The sequence below is a fragment of the Lepisosteus platostomus genome, unplaced genomic scaffold (assembly GCF_059453375.1).
Source record: "Lepisosteus platostomus isolate fLepPlt1 unplaced genomic scaffold, fLepPlt1.hap1 Scaffold_32_H1, whole genome shotgun sequence".
In the NCBI taxonomy this organism is placed as follows: Eukaryota; Metazoa; Chordata; class Actinopteri; order Semionotiformes; family Lepisosteidae; genus Lepisosteus; species Lepisosteus platostomus.
Window position 1 is genome coordinate 906841 of NW_028291660.1, and position 16523 is coordinate 923363.

General features: G+C 40.8%; 6 non-coding genes across 6 annotated transcripts; 3 read left to right on the forward strand and 3 right to left on the reverse strand.

Moving 5' to 3' along the window:
- Positions 1-2383: 2383 nt before the first annotated feature.
- LOC148634578 (U4 spliceosomal RNA) lies at positions 2384-2525 on the reverse strand. Its single transcript, XR_015933576.1, has one exon. It is a non-coding gene; the product is annotated as a U4 spliceosomal RNA (small nuclear RNA).
- A 3328-nt stretch (positions 2526-5853) lies between these two features.
- On the reverse strand, positions 5854-5995 carry LOC148634579 (U4 spliceosomal RNA). The gene has a single exon (XR_015933608.1). It is a non-coding gene; the product is annotated as a U4 spliceosomal RNA (small nuclear RNA).
- A 3329-nt stretch (positions 5996-9324) lies between these two features.
- LOC148634580 (U4 spliceosomal RNA) lies at positions 9325-9466 on the reverse strand. Its single transcript, XR_015933578.1, has one exon. It is a non-coding gene; the product is annotated as a U4 spliceosomal RNA (small nuclear RNA).
- A 3294-nt stretch (positions 9467-12760) lies between these two features.
- Positions 12761-12832, forward strand: trnag-ucc (transfer RNA glycine (anticodon UCC)). Its single transcript has one exon. It is a non-coding gene; the product is annotated as a tRNA-Gly (tRNA).
- Positions 12833-13712: 880 nt separating this feature from the next.
- trnan-guu (transfer RNA asparagine (anticodon GUU)) lies at positions 13713-13786 on the forward strand. The gene has a single exon. It is a non-coding gene; the product is annotated as a tRNA-Asn (tRNA).
- A 1530-nt stretch (positions 13787-15316) lies between these two features.
- On the forward strand, positions 15317-15398 carry trnas-uga (transfer RNA serine (anticodon UGA)). Its single transcript has one exon. It is a non-coding gene; the product is annotated as a tRNA-Ser (tRNA).
- Positions 15399-16523: the final 1125 nt, after the last annotated feature.

Here is a 16523-nt window from a genome sequence, read left to right on the forward strand (position 1 = left end):
TGGAGAAATCAATGATTTCGAATGAATTCTGTATGCGTTAAAAGACAGCTATACACAGAAAACATGCAGGACACTGCTCATGATGTTTCCCGAGCCGAAACACAGTGCGTTTTTCCAAGCCATCTGACAAAGCCCGCCCACTGAAAACTGCAGCAGATCGTGTAAAGACGTTCAACTTTGTAACTACTGCACGCACAGGAAGAACCAGGGAAAATCTGATCATGTTTCTCTATAACAACAATAAAAAAAAACATTATTTTACATATCACCTTTATGTGCAATAAAATTTATGCGCAAAGAAATTTAAAATAGTCTTCTTTAGGTGTGAGGGTAGGAGTGGATCACAGCAGGCATAATTGGCAAATTAGGAAAACAAAGAACTGGACAGGCGAGACATTTATCCAGAGAGCGAGTGATCAGAAAAAGGAACAGCTGTTACACCCAGGTTTTACGCTCTCTCTCTCTGTTGAATGAATGAAAGCATTTTATTAAAAACGCGTTTGCGTTTGTCTGGGTATTTACTTTGTAATCTGTGGTTTACATCTACTGTATTGTTTTGAGATGCCACTTTTAAAGGTGATATGTAAAATAAAGTTTTTTATTATTGTTATAGAGAAACATGATCAGATTTTCCCTGGTTCAGAAAAAAGACGATTAAAATCTGTAATCTTTTCACTTGTATGTCATCGGAAAATACAATCAGTTTCTGCTTTGTGTAAGGATGGTGTCAAAAAGTAATCTAAGTGGTGAGAAAGCTGTGCTCCTCAAAGCGCTTTACAGGATAAAAACAATAACAACAATAGTGGCTGGGCAAACGATTTTTTTTTATAGAAATACAAAATGAGATACTGTATAATGATGTGCATGAACAAAGTTATACTGCAATTTTCCTTAGATACGCGATTAAAAAAAATAAAAAAATGTGAATCCCTGGCGGAACACATTCCATAAGAATCAGCGCTTTTATACAGTATGTCGCCTTTAAACACATATATTTAAACACGCGTTTACGATTTAAATCAAAACGTGATTCAAATCAATATAAATGTTTATTTTGTAACGCATAGGTGACTATTCATTGTTATTAAAAAGACTTAAATTCGATCATGTTGTGATATTTAGAAATATAAATTTGTTTGGTGCGAGTGAGGTTTTATTTAATCTCTGACCCAGGGAAACGTTTAATTTTTTCAAAGAAATGTTTGTTAAAAAATAAAGTCATAGTTCCATGGGATTCAATCACAGACCATGTGACATGGAAGTCAGGAACCTAACCCACAGCACCACCAGTCGCATGCTGAGGGCTGAAAACTACAGAAACATTATCGACAATGTACAAATTTGATAAAGCTATAAAATAATGTAATTAGGCACAGAAGAAGTTTACAGCACAGTACAATAATAAATGCTGACCATGAGTTTAGAAGCATAAATTACCTTACACTAAATTTAAACACAAGCTGTCTTTAGCCCTCTAAGCTGGTTCATACAGAAATGTAGAGATCCAGGCTCAGAACACACAGCTTCATTAGCGAATACATATGCAGGACAAGTGGAGAAGACGTTTTACAGTGGATGGATTTTTAGAAACATCCCATCAGTGACATCACTGAAGTCAACTCCTAGGTAACTGTCGTGTGGATAGTTTCACAAGAATCAGACAAAGGTTTAAGCATCGCTTGTTCTAGATAAAACTGCAAAAAAAAAACAACAACCCATAATGTACTTCTTTGCGGCTCTGTTTGCCCAAATCATATATTCACAACGTGAAATTAGAAAATAATATTACGTAACCAAAATTCGCAATATGGAAACAGAACCTGTGTAATTGTTGACAGATTATGTACTTGTAACATTCATTTTTACAAGACGAACTACAACATTTAAAAAATGACTTGTATGTACTTGATATCTCTAATCAATCCACTGCACTGCATTAAAACAAAACGAAAACTAAAACGCCCTGGGCATACCGTTTCGCGCTTCTGTAAATCAAGTTAAAAATATCTCAAGACCGATACTGGTCATAATGAAACCATCTTTCGTGTATGTTTTCTTTAAAGTACCGAGACCAGCCATATACTGTATATATACCATATACAGTAAGTACAGACGTTTAAAAAGCTCCACTCATGCCGACGATGCAGCATGAAGAAGCGCAACCTAACGTTTGACAGACAAAAGCCGGGCGCCGCGACGAGCAATATGAAATCAAACTGACAGCACACGGCGTTTCGCGCTGACTCAAAAGTGATCTCGACAGACGCTGTTCTCTGCATAACGCTGAAAGAGCTAAAGAGCGTTTCTGTTGAGACGTAACAAGCTCGTTTCTTTCTACCATGATGTCACCATGACCAAATCTGTCTTTAAACACCTTGCTCAGTCTCTGACGAGACTGTCAAAAATTGCTTTCGCCGATTGTATTGCAAACCGGCGGAAGCGGGGTATTGGGAAAAGTTTTCAACTAGCAATAATCGCGCCTCGGCTAAACCTCACAGGCTACGATACTGCCACTGCGCAAAGCTGACGGTTGCCAGGCAACCGCGGGGATCCTATGGAAATCGTTATCGATCGTCCCATGGCATGTCGTTGCGGTAACGCTTCATATTTGTCGTGTTCTTCTTCTTCTAGCTTGAGGTTTTGAAGAATTTCATGACAGACAAGGGCTCTGTTGGGAACAAAGGGCGTTGTGAGAAAACCGTTGCTTCTTTTTAGCAGCAGAAATACAACCCTTTAAATACAAGATGACAGAACAATGACGAAGGGCATGCCGGGAGGAACTCATGCACTACAGAGGAAAGGGGGCGGGCACGTACAGTTCACATTCAAGCCACAAGTACTCTTCTTGGATGTTGCACAAACAAATCCTAACGTCCTGAAAGCATTGCAGCATGTTTGTGTCCCACTTCTCGTGGCTGCAGGACGACTGACACGAACGGACAAACACAATCTGTGGCGTGTAGCGTGACATAGTCTTGCAGGCATCGTGCTGTCTCACTGCAATACTATACCGCTGGAGGAAACAGTCCATCTGGCCATGAAACTCATTTGAACGTCTAGCTACAGCAAATAACAATATCATGATTTATTCAGGATGTGTGGAATCAGCACGTCCCGGAGACAGCTTCCGAAATCGTGAGCATTCTCTGGTGGTGTCCTGCAGGCCTCCTGTGGGCGTGCGTTGGTGGTATAGTGGTGAGCATAGCTGCCTTCCAAGCAGAAAAATGTTTTCAAATGCTGTCATGAGCCTTGGATTGTGACTAGCAAAGCGAAGCCTTTTGAAAGAGCTAAAGCACTGCAAAACGGAATTGAAAGAGAATCTTACAGGGGATTCTGAGCGGTGTCTGCAAACATGCAGTCCGATACGGGTGCTGAAAGCTTGAGCTACTCTCAATGTCATGCTGCCTTTCCCCGGAGTAAATCTGTTACATTGAAAGAATGCTTCTGGCAGGTTCAAAAAGGGACCCTTGTTAATTGGAGAAATCAATGATTTCGAATGAATTCTGTATGCGTTAAAAGACAGCTATACACAGAAAACATGCAGGACACTGCTCATGATGTTTCCCGAGCCGAAACACAGTGCGTTTTTCCAAGCCATCTGACAAAGCCCGCCCACTGAAAACTGCAGCAGATCGTGTAAAGACGTTCAACTTTGTAACTACTGCACGCACAGGAAGAACCAGGGAAAATCTGATCATGTTTCTCTATAACAACAATAAAAAAAAACATTATTTTACATATCACCTTTATGTGCAATAAAATTTATGCGCAAAGAAATTTAAAATAGTCTTCTTTAGGTGTGAGGGTAGGAGTGGATCACAGCAGGCATAATTGGCAAATTAGGAAAACAAAGAACTGGACAGGCGAGACATTTATCCAGAGAGCGAGTGATCAGAAAAAGGAACAGCTGTTACACCCAGGTTTTACGCTCTCTCTCTCTGTTGAATGAATGAAAGCATTTTATTAAAAACGCGTTTGCGTTTGTCTGGGTATTTACTTTGTAATCTGTGGTTTACATCTACTGTATTGTTTTGAGATGCCACTTTTAAAGGTGATATGTAAAATAAAGTTTTTTATTATTGTTATAGAGAAACATGATCAGATTTTCCCTGGTTCAGAAAAAAGACGATTAAAATCTGTAATCTTTTCACTTGTATGTCATCGGAAAATACAATCAGTTTCTGCTTTGTGTAAGGATGGTGTCAAAAAGTAATCTAAGTGGTGAGAAAGCTGTGCTCCTCAAAGCGCTTTACAGGATAAAAACAATAACAACAATAGTGGCTGGGCAAACGATTTTTTTTTATAGAAATACAAAATGAGATACTGTATAATGATGTGCATGAACAAAGTTATACTGCAATTTTCCTTAGATACGCGATTAAAAAAAATAAAAAAATGTGAATCCCTGGCGGAACACATTCCATAAGAATCAGCGCTTTTATACAGTATGTCGCCTTTAAACACATATATTTAAACACGCGTTTACGATTTAAATCAAAACGTGATTCAAATCAATATAAATGTTTATTTTGTAACGCATAGGTGACTATTCATTGTTATTAAAAAGACTTAAATTCGATCATGTTGTGATATTTAGAAATATAAATTTGTTTGGTGCGAGTGAGGTTTTATTTAATCTCTGACCCAGGGAAACGTTTAATTTTTTCAAAGAAATGTTTGTTAAAAAATAAAGTCATAGTTCCATGGGATTCAATCACAGACCATGTGACATGGAAGTCAGGAACCTAACCCACAGCACCACCAGTCGCATGCTGAGGGCTGAAAACTACAGAAACATTATCGACAATGTACAAATTTGATAAAGCTATAAAATAATGTAATTAGGCACAGAAGAAGTTTACAGCACAGTACAATAATAAATGCTGACCATGAGTTTAGAAGCATAAATTACCTTACACTAAATTTAAACACAACCTGTCTTTAGCCCTCTAAGCTGGTTCATACAGAAATGTAGAGATCCAGGCTCAGAACACACAGCTTCATTAGCGAATACATATGCAGGACAAGTGGAGAAGACGTTTTACAGTGGATGGATTTTTAGAAACATCCCATCAGTGACATCACTGAAGTCAACTCCTAGGTAACTGTCGTGTGGATAGTTTCACAAGAATCAGACAAAGGTTTAAGCATCGCTTGTTCTAGATAAAACTGCAAAAAAAAAACAACAACCCATAATGTACTTCTTTGCGGCTCTGTTTGCCCAAATCATATATTCACAACGTGAAATTAGAAAATAATATTACGTAACCAAAATTCGCAATATGGAAACAGAACCTGTGTAATTGTTGACAGATTATGTACTTGTAACATTTTTACAAGACGAACTACAACATTTAAAAAATGACTTGTATGTACTTGATATCTCTAATCAATCCACTGCACTGCATTAAAACAAAACGAAAACTAAAACGCCCTGGGCATACCGTTTCGCGCTTCTGTAAATCAAGTTAAAAATATCTCAAGACCGATACTGGTCATAATGAAACCATCTTTCGTGTATGTTTTCTTTAAAGTACCGAGACCAGCCATATACTGTATATAAACCATATACAGTAAGTACAGACGTTTTAAAAGCTCCACTCATGCCGACGATGCAGCATGAAGAAGCGCAACCTAACTTTGACAAACAAAAGCCGGGCGCCGCGACGAGCAATATGAAATCAAACTGACAGCACACGGCGTTTCGCGCTGACTCAAAAGTGATCTCGACAGACGCTGTTCTCTGCATAACGCTGAAAGAGCTAAAGAGCGTTTCTGTTGAGACGTAACAAGCTCGTTTCTTTCTACCATGATGTCACCATGACCAAATCTGTCTTTAAACACCTTGCTCAGTCTCTGACGAGACTGTCAAAAATTGCTTTCGCCGATTGTATTGCAAACCGGCGGAAGCGGGGTATTGGGAAAAGTTTTCAACTAGCAATAATCGCGCCTTAGCTAAACCTCACAGGCTACGATACTGCCACTGCGCAAAGCTGACGGTTGCCAGGCAACCGCGGGGATCCTATGGAAATCGTTATCGATCGTCCCATGGCATGTCGTTGCGGTAACGCTTCATATTTGTCGTGTTCTTCTTCTTCTAGCTTGAGGTTTTGAAGAATTTCATGACAGACAAGGGCTCCGTTGGGAACAAAGGGCGTTGTGAGAAAACCGTTGCTTCTTTTTAGCAGCAGAAATACAACCCTTTAAATACAAGATGACAGAACAATGACGAAGGGCATGCCGGGAGGAACTCATGCACTACAGAGGAAAGGGGGCGGGCACGTACAGTTCACATTCAAGCCACAAGTACTCTTCTTGGATGTTGCACAAACAAATCCTAACGTCCTGAAAGCATTGCAGCATGTTTGTGTCCCACTTCCCGTGGCTGCAGGACGACTGACACGAACGGACAAACACAATCTGTGGCGTGTAGCGTGACATAGTCTTGCAGGCATCGTGCTGTCTCACTGCAATACTATACCGCTGGAGGAAACAGTCCATCTGGCCATGAAACTCATTTGAACGTCTAGCTACAGCAACTAAGAATATCATGATTTATTCAGGATGTGTGGAATCAGCACGTCCCGGAGACAGCTTCCGAAATCGTGAGCATTCTCTGGTGGTGTCCTGCAGGCCTCCTGTGGGCGTGCGTTGGTGGTATAGTGGTGAGCATAGCTGCCTTCCAAGCAGAAAAATGTTTTCAAATGCTGTCATGAGCCTTGGATTGTGACTAGCAAAGCGAAGCCTTTTGAAAGAGCTAAAGCACTGCAAAACGGAATTGAAAGAGAATCTTACAGGGGATTCTGAGCGGTGTCTGCAAACATGCAGTCCGATACGGGTGCTGAAAGCTTGAGCTACTCTCAATGTCATGCTGCCTTTCCCCGGAGTAAATCTGTTACATTGAAAGAATGCTTCTGGCAGGTTCAAAAAGGGACCCTTGTTAATTGGAGAAATCAATGATTTCGAATGAATTCTGTATGCGTTAAAAGACAGCTATACACAGAAAACATGCAGGACACTGCTCATGATGTTTCCCGAGCCGAAACACAGTGCGTTTTTCCAAGCCATCTGACAAAGCCCGCCCACTGAAAACTGCAGCAGATCGTGTAAAGACGTTCAACTTTGTAACTACTGCACGCACAGGAAGAACCAGGGAAAATCTGATCATGTTTCTCTATAACAACAATAAAAAAAAACATTATTTTACATATCACCTTTATGTGCAATAAAATTTATGCGCAAATAAATTTAAAATAGTCTTCTTTAGGTGTGAGGGTAGGAGTGGATCACAGCAGGCATAATTGGCAAATTAGGAAAACAAAGAACTGGACAGGCGAGACATTTATCCAGAGAGCGAGTGATCAGAAAAAGGAACAGCTGTTACACCCAGGTTTTACGCTCTCTCTCTCTGTTGAATGAATGAAAGCATTTTATTAAAAACGCGTTTGCGTTTGTCTGGGTATTTACTTTGTAATCTGTGGTTTACATCTACTGTATTGTTTTGAGATGCCACTTTTAAAGGTGATATGTAAAATAAAGTTTTTTATTATTGTTATAGAGAAACATGATCAGATTTTCCCTGGTTCAGAAAAAAGACGATTAAAATCTGTAATCTTTTCACTTGTATGTCATCGGAAAATACAATCAGTTTCTGCTTTGTGTAAGGATGGTGTCAAAAAGTAATCTAAGTGGTGAGAAAGCTGTGCTCCTCAAAGCGCTTTACAGGATAAAAACAATAACAACAATAGTGGCTGGGCAAACGATTTTTTTTTATAGAAATACAAAATGAGATACTGTATAATGATGTGCATGAACAAAGTTATACTGCAATTTTCCTTAGATACGCGATTAAAAAAAATAAAAAAATGTGAATCCCTGGCGGAACACATTCCATAAGAATCAGCGCTTTTATACAGTATGTCGCCTTTAAACACATATATTTAAACACGCGTTTACGATTTAAATCAAAACGTGATTCAAATCAATATAAATGTTTATTTTGTAACGCATAGGTGACTATTCATTGTTATTAAAAAGACTTAAATTCGATCATGTTGTGATATTTAGAAATATAAATTTGTTTGGTGCGAGTGAGGTTTTATTTAATCTCTGACCCAGGGAAACGTTTAATTTTTTCAAAGAAATGTTTGTTAAAAAATAAAGTCATAGTTCCATGGGATTCAATCACAGACCATGTGACATGGAAGTCAGGAACCTAACCCACAGCACCACCAGTCGCATGCTGAGGGCTGAAAACTACAGAAACATTATCGACAATGTACAAATTTGATAAAGCTATAAAATAATGTAATTAGGCACAGAAGAAGTTTACAGCACAGTACAATAATAAATGCTGACCATGAGTTTAGAAGCATAAATTACCTTACACTAAATTTAAACACAAGCTGTCTTTAGCCCTCTAAGCTGGTTCATACAGAAATGTAGAGATCCAGGCTCAGAACACACAGCTTCATTAGCGAATACATATGCAGGACAAGTGGAGAAGACGTTTTACAGTGGATGGATTTTTAGAAACATCCCATCAGTGACATCACTGAAGTCAACTCCTAGGTAACTGTCGTGTGGATAGTTTCACAAGAATCAGACAAAGGTTTAAGCATCGCTTGTTCTAGATAAAACTGCAAAAAAAAAACAACAACCCATAATGTACTTCTTTGCGGCTCTGTTTGCCCAAATCATATATTCACAACGTGAAATTAGAAAATAATATTACGTAACCAAAATTCGCAATATGGAAACAGAACCTGTGTAATTGTTGACAGATTATGTACTTGTAACATTTTTACAAGACGAACTACAACATTTAAAAAATGACTTGTATGTACTTGATATCTCTAATCAATCCACTGCACTGCATTAAAACAAAACGAAAACTAAAACGCCCTGGGCATACCGTTTCGCGCTTCTGTAAATCAAGTTAAAAATATCTCAAGACCGATACTGGTCATAATGAAACCATCTTTCGTGTATGTTTTCTTTAAAGTACCGAGACCAGCCATATACTGTATATATACCATATACAGTAAGTACAGACGTTTAAAAAGCTCCACTCATGCCGACGATGCAGCATGAAGAAGCGCAACCTAACGTTTGACAGACAAAAGCCGGGCGCCGCGACGAGCAATATGAAATCAAACTGACAGCACACGGCGTTTCGCGCTGACTCAAAAGTGATCTCGACAGACGCTGTTCTCTGCATAACGCTGAAAGAGCTAAAGAGCGTTTCTGTTGAGACGTAACAAGCTCGTTTCTTTCTACCATGATGTCACCATGACCAAATCTGTCTTTAAACACCTTGCTCAGTCTCTGACGAGACTGTCAAAAATTGCTTTCGCCGATTGTATTGCAAACCGGCGGAAGCGGGGTATTGGGAAAAGTTTTCAACTAGCAATAATCGCGCCTCGGCTAAACCTCACAGGCTACGATACTGCCACTGCGCAAAGCTGACGGTTGCCAGGCAACCGCGGGGATCCTATGGAAATCGTTATCGATCGTCCCATGGCATGTCGTTGCGGTAACGCTTCATATTTGTCGTGTTCTTCTTCTTCTAGCTTGAGGTTTTGAAGAATTTCATGACAGACAAGGGCTCTGTTGGGAACAAAGGGCGTTGTGAGAAAACCGTTGCTTCTTTTTAGCAGCAGAAATACAACCCTTTAAATACAAGATGACAGAACAATGACGAAGGGCATGCCGGGAGGAACTCATGCACTACAGAGGAAAGGGGGCGGGCACGTACAGTTCACATTCAAGCCACAAGTACTCTTCTTGGATGTTGCACAAACAAATCCTAACGTCCTGAAAGCATTGCAGCATGTTTGTGTCCCACTTCTCGTGGCTGCAGGACGACTGACACGAACGGACAAACACAATCTGTGGCGTGTAGCGTGACATAGTCTTGCAGGCATCGTGCTGTCTCACTGCAATACTATACCGCTGGAGGAAACAGTCCATCTGGCCATGAAACTCATTTGAACGTCTAGCTACAGCAAATAACAATATCATGATTTATTCAGGATGTGTGGAATCAGCACGTCCCGGAGACAGCTTCCGAAATCGTGAGCATTCTCTGGTGGTGTCCTGCAGGCCTCCTGTGGGCGTGCGTTGGTGGTATAGTGGTGAGCATAGCTGCCTTCCAAGCAGAAAAATGTTTTCAAATGCTGTCATGAGCCTTGGATTGTGACTAGCAAAGCGAAGCCTTTTGAAAGAGCTAAAGCACTGCAAAACGGAATTGAAAGAGAATCTTACAGGGGATTCTGAGCGGTGTCTGCAAACATGCAGTCCGATACGGGTGCTGAAAGCTTGAGCTACTCTCAATGTCATGCTGCCTTTCCCCGGAGTAAATCTGTTACATTGAAAGAATGCTTCTGGCAGGTTCAAAAAGGGACCCTTGTTAATTGGAGAAATCAATGATTTCGAATGAATTCTGTATGCGTTAAAAGACAGCTATACACAGAAAACATGCAGGACACTGCTCATGATGTTTCCCGAGCCGAAACACAGTGCGTTTTTCCAAGCCATCTGACAAAGCCCGCCCACTGAAAACTGCAGCAGATCGTGTAAAGACGTTCAACTTTGTAACTACTGCACGCACAGGAAGAACCAGGGAAAATCTGATCATGTTTCTCTATAACAACAATAAAAAAAAACATTATTTTACATATCACCTTTATGTGCAATAAAATTTATGCGCAAAGAAATTTAAAATAGTCTTCTTTAGGTGTGAGGGTAGGAGTGGATCACAGCAGGCATAATTGGCAAATTAGGAAAACAAAGAACTGGACAGGCGAGACATTTATCCAGAGAGCGAGTGATCAGAAAAAGGAACAGCTGTTACACCCAGGTTTTACGCTCTCTCTCTCTGTTGAATGAATGAAAGCATTTTATTAAAAACGCGTTTGCGTTTGTCTGGGTATTTACTTTGTAATCTGTGGTTTACATCTACTGTATTGTTTTGAGATGCCACTTTTAAAGGTGATATGTAAAATAAAGTTTTTTATTATTGTTATAGAGAAACATGATCAGATTTTCCCTGGTTCAGAAAAAAGACGATTAAAATCTGTAATCTTTTCACTTGTATGTCATCGGAAAATACAATCAGTTTCTGCTTTGTGTAAGGATGGTGTCAAAAAGTAATCTAAGTGGTGAGAAAGCTGTGCTCCTCAAAGCGCTTTACAGGATAAAAACAATAACAACAATAGTGGCTGGGCAAACGATTTTTTTTTATAGAAATACAAAATGAGATACTGTATAATGATGTGCATGAACAAAGTTATACTGCAATTTTCCTTAGATACGCGATTAAAAAAAATAAAAAAATGTGAATCCCTGGCGGAACACATTCCATAAGAATCAGCGCTTTTATACAGTATGTCGCCTTTAAACACATATATTTAAACACGCGTTTACGATTTAAATCAAAACGTGATTCAAATCAATATAAATGTTTATTTTGTAACGCATAGGTGACTATTCATTGTTATTAAAAAGACTTAAATTCGATCATGTTGTGATATTTAGAAATATAAATTTGTTTGGTGCGAGTGAGGTTTTATTTAATCTCTGACCCAGGGAAACGTTTAATTTTTTCAAAGAAATGTTTGTTAAAAAATAAAGTCATAGTTCCATGGGATTCAATCACAGACCATGTGACATGGAAGTCAGGAACCTAACCCACAGCACCACCAGTCGCATGCTGAGGGCTGAAAACTACAGAAACATTATCGACAATGTACAAATTTGATAAAGCTATAAAATAATGTAATTAGGCACAGAAGAAGTTTACAGCACAGTACAATAATAAATGCTGACCATGAGTTTAGAAGCATAAATTACCTTACACTAAATTTAAACACAAGCTGTCTTTAGCCCTCTAAGCTGGTTCATACAGAAATGTAGAGATCCAGGCTCAGAACACACAGCTTCATTAGCGAATACATATGCAGGACAAGTGGAGAAGACGTTTTACAGTGGCGCGAAACGGTATGCCCAGGGCGTTTTAGTTTTCGTTTTGTTTTAATGCAGTGCAGTGGATTGATTAGAGATATCAAGTACATACAAGTCATTTTTTAAATGTTGTAGTTCGTCTTGTAAAAATGTTACAAGTACATAATCTGTCAACAATTACACAGGTTCTGTTTCCATATTGCGAATTTTGGTTACGTAATATTATTTTCTAATTTCACGTTCTTCTAGCTTGAGGTTTTGAAGAATGTCATGACAGACAAGGGCTCCGTTGGGAACAAAGGGCGTTGTGAGAAAACCGTTGCTTCTTTTTAGCAGCAGAAATACAACCCTTTAAATACAAGATGACAGAACAATGACGAAGGGCATGCCGGGAGGAACTCATGCACTACAGAGGAAAGGGGGTGGGCACGTACAGTTCACATTCAAGCCACAAGTACTCTTCTCGGATGTTGCACAAACAAATCCTAACGTCCTGAAAGCATTGCAGCATGTTTGTGTCCCACTTCCCGTGGCTGCAGGACGACTGACACGAACGGACAAACACAATCTGTGGCGTTTAGCGTGACATAGTCTTGCAGGCATCGTGCTGTCTCACTGCAATACTATACCGCTGGAGGAAACAGTCCATCTGGCCATGAAACTCATTTGAACGTCTAGCTACAGCAACTAAGAATATCATGATTTATTCAGGATGTGTGGAATCAGCACGTCCCGGAGACAGCTTCCGAAATCGTGAGCATTCTCTGGTGGTGTCCTGCAGGCCTCCTGTGGGTGTGCGTTGGTGGTATAGTGGTGAGCATAGCTGCCTTCCAAGCAGTTGACCTGGGTTCGATTCCCAGCCAACGCAGTGGCGATTGGTTCCAAATGCTGTCATGAGCCTCGGATTGTGACTAGCAAAGCAAAGCCTTTTGAAAGAGCTAAAGCACTGCAAAACGGAATTGAAGGAGAATCTTACAGGGGATTCTGAGCGGTGTCTGCATACACGCAGTCCGATACGGGTGCTGAAAGCTACTCTTAATGTCATGCTGCCTTTCCCCGGAGTGAATCTGTTACATTGAAAGAATGCTTCTGGCAGGTTCAAAAAGGGACCCTTGTTAATTGGAGAAATCAATGATTTCGAATGAATTCTGTATTAAAAGACAGCTATACACAGAAAACATGCAGGACACTGCTCATGATGTTTCCCGAGCCGAAACACAGTGCGTTTTTTCCAAGCCATCTGACAAAGCCCGCCCACTGAAAACTGCAGCAGTTGGACATGAAAAGTGCCCGATAAATTCCATTTCTCATCATTTCTCTTGGCGTCAGTTTTGCTGTTAAATGGGACGGAGGCAACGGGCTCAGAGAGCAGGTTAAGTGCACACCGAACGCAGATGTGTCCAAGTGTCTGTAAAAGCGCGGTGCTCTGCTGGCGCTGTTCCCTAGTGGCTTAAAGTGCCTGCCTAGTAAGCAGGCATTCCTGGGTCTGAATACCAGCGGTGCCTCTCTCCGTGTCTTGTTGTGCCGAATGTCTCATTTCAGACAAACATGTACAGCTTGGTTCATTTTAATGCAAGAATTCATTTCCTTTCTGGAATAACTTGTTTTTGAAGAAATCCATACAGCTTGTGAAAGATGAAATCCATTTCTTGGTTGTCAGTGGAAAAAGATTGCCGGCTGCAAGAAGCGCAAGTGATTGTTTTCTTTGACCATAAACCTGCAAATGTAGGGAGCACGAGCGGCTGTCAGTCTCTGTGGCGCAATCGGTTAGCGCGTTCGGCTGTTAACCGAAAGGTTGGTGGTTCAAGCCCACCCAGGGACGCGTGTCTCAGTTTTTCCAATGTAAACATCATCACCGCTAAAGAAGATGGCGCAGAAGGCTCCACAGTCGAAACGTTGTGCTTCTTTTCTTCTCTTTTCAGCATGGAGTAAACCTTTGCTTGATCCTTTGCAGCCTACGCATGCTGACACAGCTACCTTTCTCTTAACGCGCCTCAATCATTATTCACCAAAACCATCTGCAGAATGTGTCGCCTTTGTGGTGATGTCACTCCTCTGCTTCACAAATGTCCTTAGTGACGGACCATTTCTTTCTGCCATTTTTCCGGAGCGGTTATTGATTGCTCCATCATTTCCCTCATACTTTCCATCCCTAGATTGAAAAAAAAAAACAGAAACAGGCTGACAGGACGACAATCAAATTGCAAAAACTCATCAAAGCACTCAATAGAGTATTTGAATCCACAAGTAGCTACGAGCAACTTTGTCCTGGCTTGCATGAAAGTCGGAAAATGTCAAAAAGAAAAAGATGGTGGCTTTTTCATATTTGTTCTTTCATTTTTAGTTCGTTGGCTCTTCTGTCCATTGTCCTCCTGCCTGGCTCTTGACCTGTGACTGTCTGAACGCACACATTAGACTTTCAGGCGGGGGATTTGTCCTGAGCCTCTGTGAAAGACCCACCCACCCCCATAAATAACTGGTCTAGATGAATGCAAAACTAAACCACAGCTTAAAGAGGAGCACCATCTCAGTGCCATACTAATGTAAACGAAGTAATACTAAGACATGTTCTTATGGATTTGTCTTACCTTGAGATATGTAATTGGATTTCAGGATTAACTTCCTCATTCAATGTAGTGGTGATTCTTTGCCTGGTCAGTACCTGGGTGGGAGACCTCCAGCGAACAATTAAGCTTGCTGCTGGAAGTGGTGTTAAGAGACTCTTAGGATCTTCCAGAGGTCTCTGTCCAATAGCACTAGTTGCCTTAGAGCTGGCTCAAACATTGCTCAAGAGTCTACCTTTCACAGATGCGCAAAGATGAATGATGGGGGTGCACGCTTCAAGGAGCCTTCCAACTGTAGGGACCGATTAGAGACGATCCGTAGCATGTGTTCGTTTCCATATACGCCCCGTGTCTCAACGGTAGAACAGAGTCAAATACTGCCTCGACACGTAACAGCGTTATATTAAACCGCAGGACTTGAGGGCTGTTTCGTTTGAATGTTCAAGGCATTGGTAAGAGCGTAGGTCAAGGGCCATTGGTGCATCTCCTGTAACTGGAGCAAAAATGCTATTCAAAGTGCAGTGACTAAAATCGTCGTCCACATGTCTCCGTTGTTGATTGCTTTCTGTCTAAGAACGTTCTGTTTTCATGTCCGAACGGGGAGACTTTATCATTCCAACTTGAAGCCACCCTTAAGTCCTCTGAGGTGTGTGTGTGTGTGCTTGCACGTATGGCGTAAAAGGTTTCTTAAACGGAGAGCGAACTTGAAAAAAGTTGCCTCCGCTGCCGCCGCCGCCTCGCACTCCCTGTTCGATTTTAGCAAGAAGGCAGCGGCCGCGGCGCTCGCCGTAGTCGTGGCCGAGTGGTTAAGGTAACGGACTTGAAATCCGTTGGGGTCTCCCCGCGCAGGTTCAAATCCTGCCGACTACGGTGTCCTTTGCATTTGGTTGCGTGCGTGCGTGTAAAAGGACCAGCGCCGTTTCGTTTTCGCTGGGACCTTTAACACTCTAAATCGCCTGGACCCGCAGCCTGTGAAATCGATTCTTCAGCACCCACGAAGGACGCTTTGCCGCTGGACACAGATACCGATGCTTTTCTGCAACGAGCTTTCCAGCTGAATTTTCTCGGCAGCTCCGTACTGAACCTGTTCTCCATTGCAACATAGCGGAGGCTCGTCACGTCTATAGCAAGGCTGTGTAGGACCGCATATGCCACAGTGACTTGTACACAGACCACATGAAAGGCAAGCAAAATACACTTTTAAAATTCCAAAGACTCACAAGGTCAGAGGAACAGCGATGACCTGAACAGATCTGTTACAGAAGTCTAGGTTGACCTTTTTAGAGCTGTAATTGCATTTTTGTTTAATAGAAGATCAAATCTACTCGCATGTACCAGCACCTTACAGTTTATTGATGTTAATTCTGTTTAAGTAATAAGATTGCTAACGATGTTGGACTTTAGCCGGTGTTTTTTAGAACAAATTGCTTACACTTCTGTAAGGAATACGCAGTACGTGCCTTTGTCAGTCATTGCTCACCATACCTGTAACTTTCTTATCTAACTCACTTCCTCAAATGGTGAAGGTCCACAAACATAAATGAAAAAAAAACCCTTGTTGTAGATGAGGTGCACAAAAAAGCAGCCCCTGATAGTGTATAACACATTTGTACTATTGCAGAGACACATGTAACATATATATATACTGTATATATTTATATATGAAACAGAAATAGAAACAGAAACAGGAATCGCTTACTCACCTGGAGAATCTCTGTAGGAATATCTAGCATTTATCAATGGAAATAAAAGCTGCTTTAATACAGTGCATGTTCAAACTCAAACCCTCAGCTGCTGTTCTTGTTTGTTTTGGGACAAATTGCAACTGAGCATCGCATGAGCCGTTACGTACCCTTATCTGTTAGGGAATTTCAAGGGAGGAGTTAGGTCAGAATGGGTAGGCTGCAAAACAACAAGTAAAGATTTATTCCAAGATGAAACGTTGTGGCGGTTTTCTTATCTTTTCAGCATGGACTAAACTTTTACGTGTTCCTT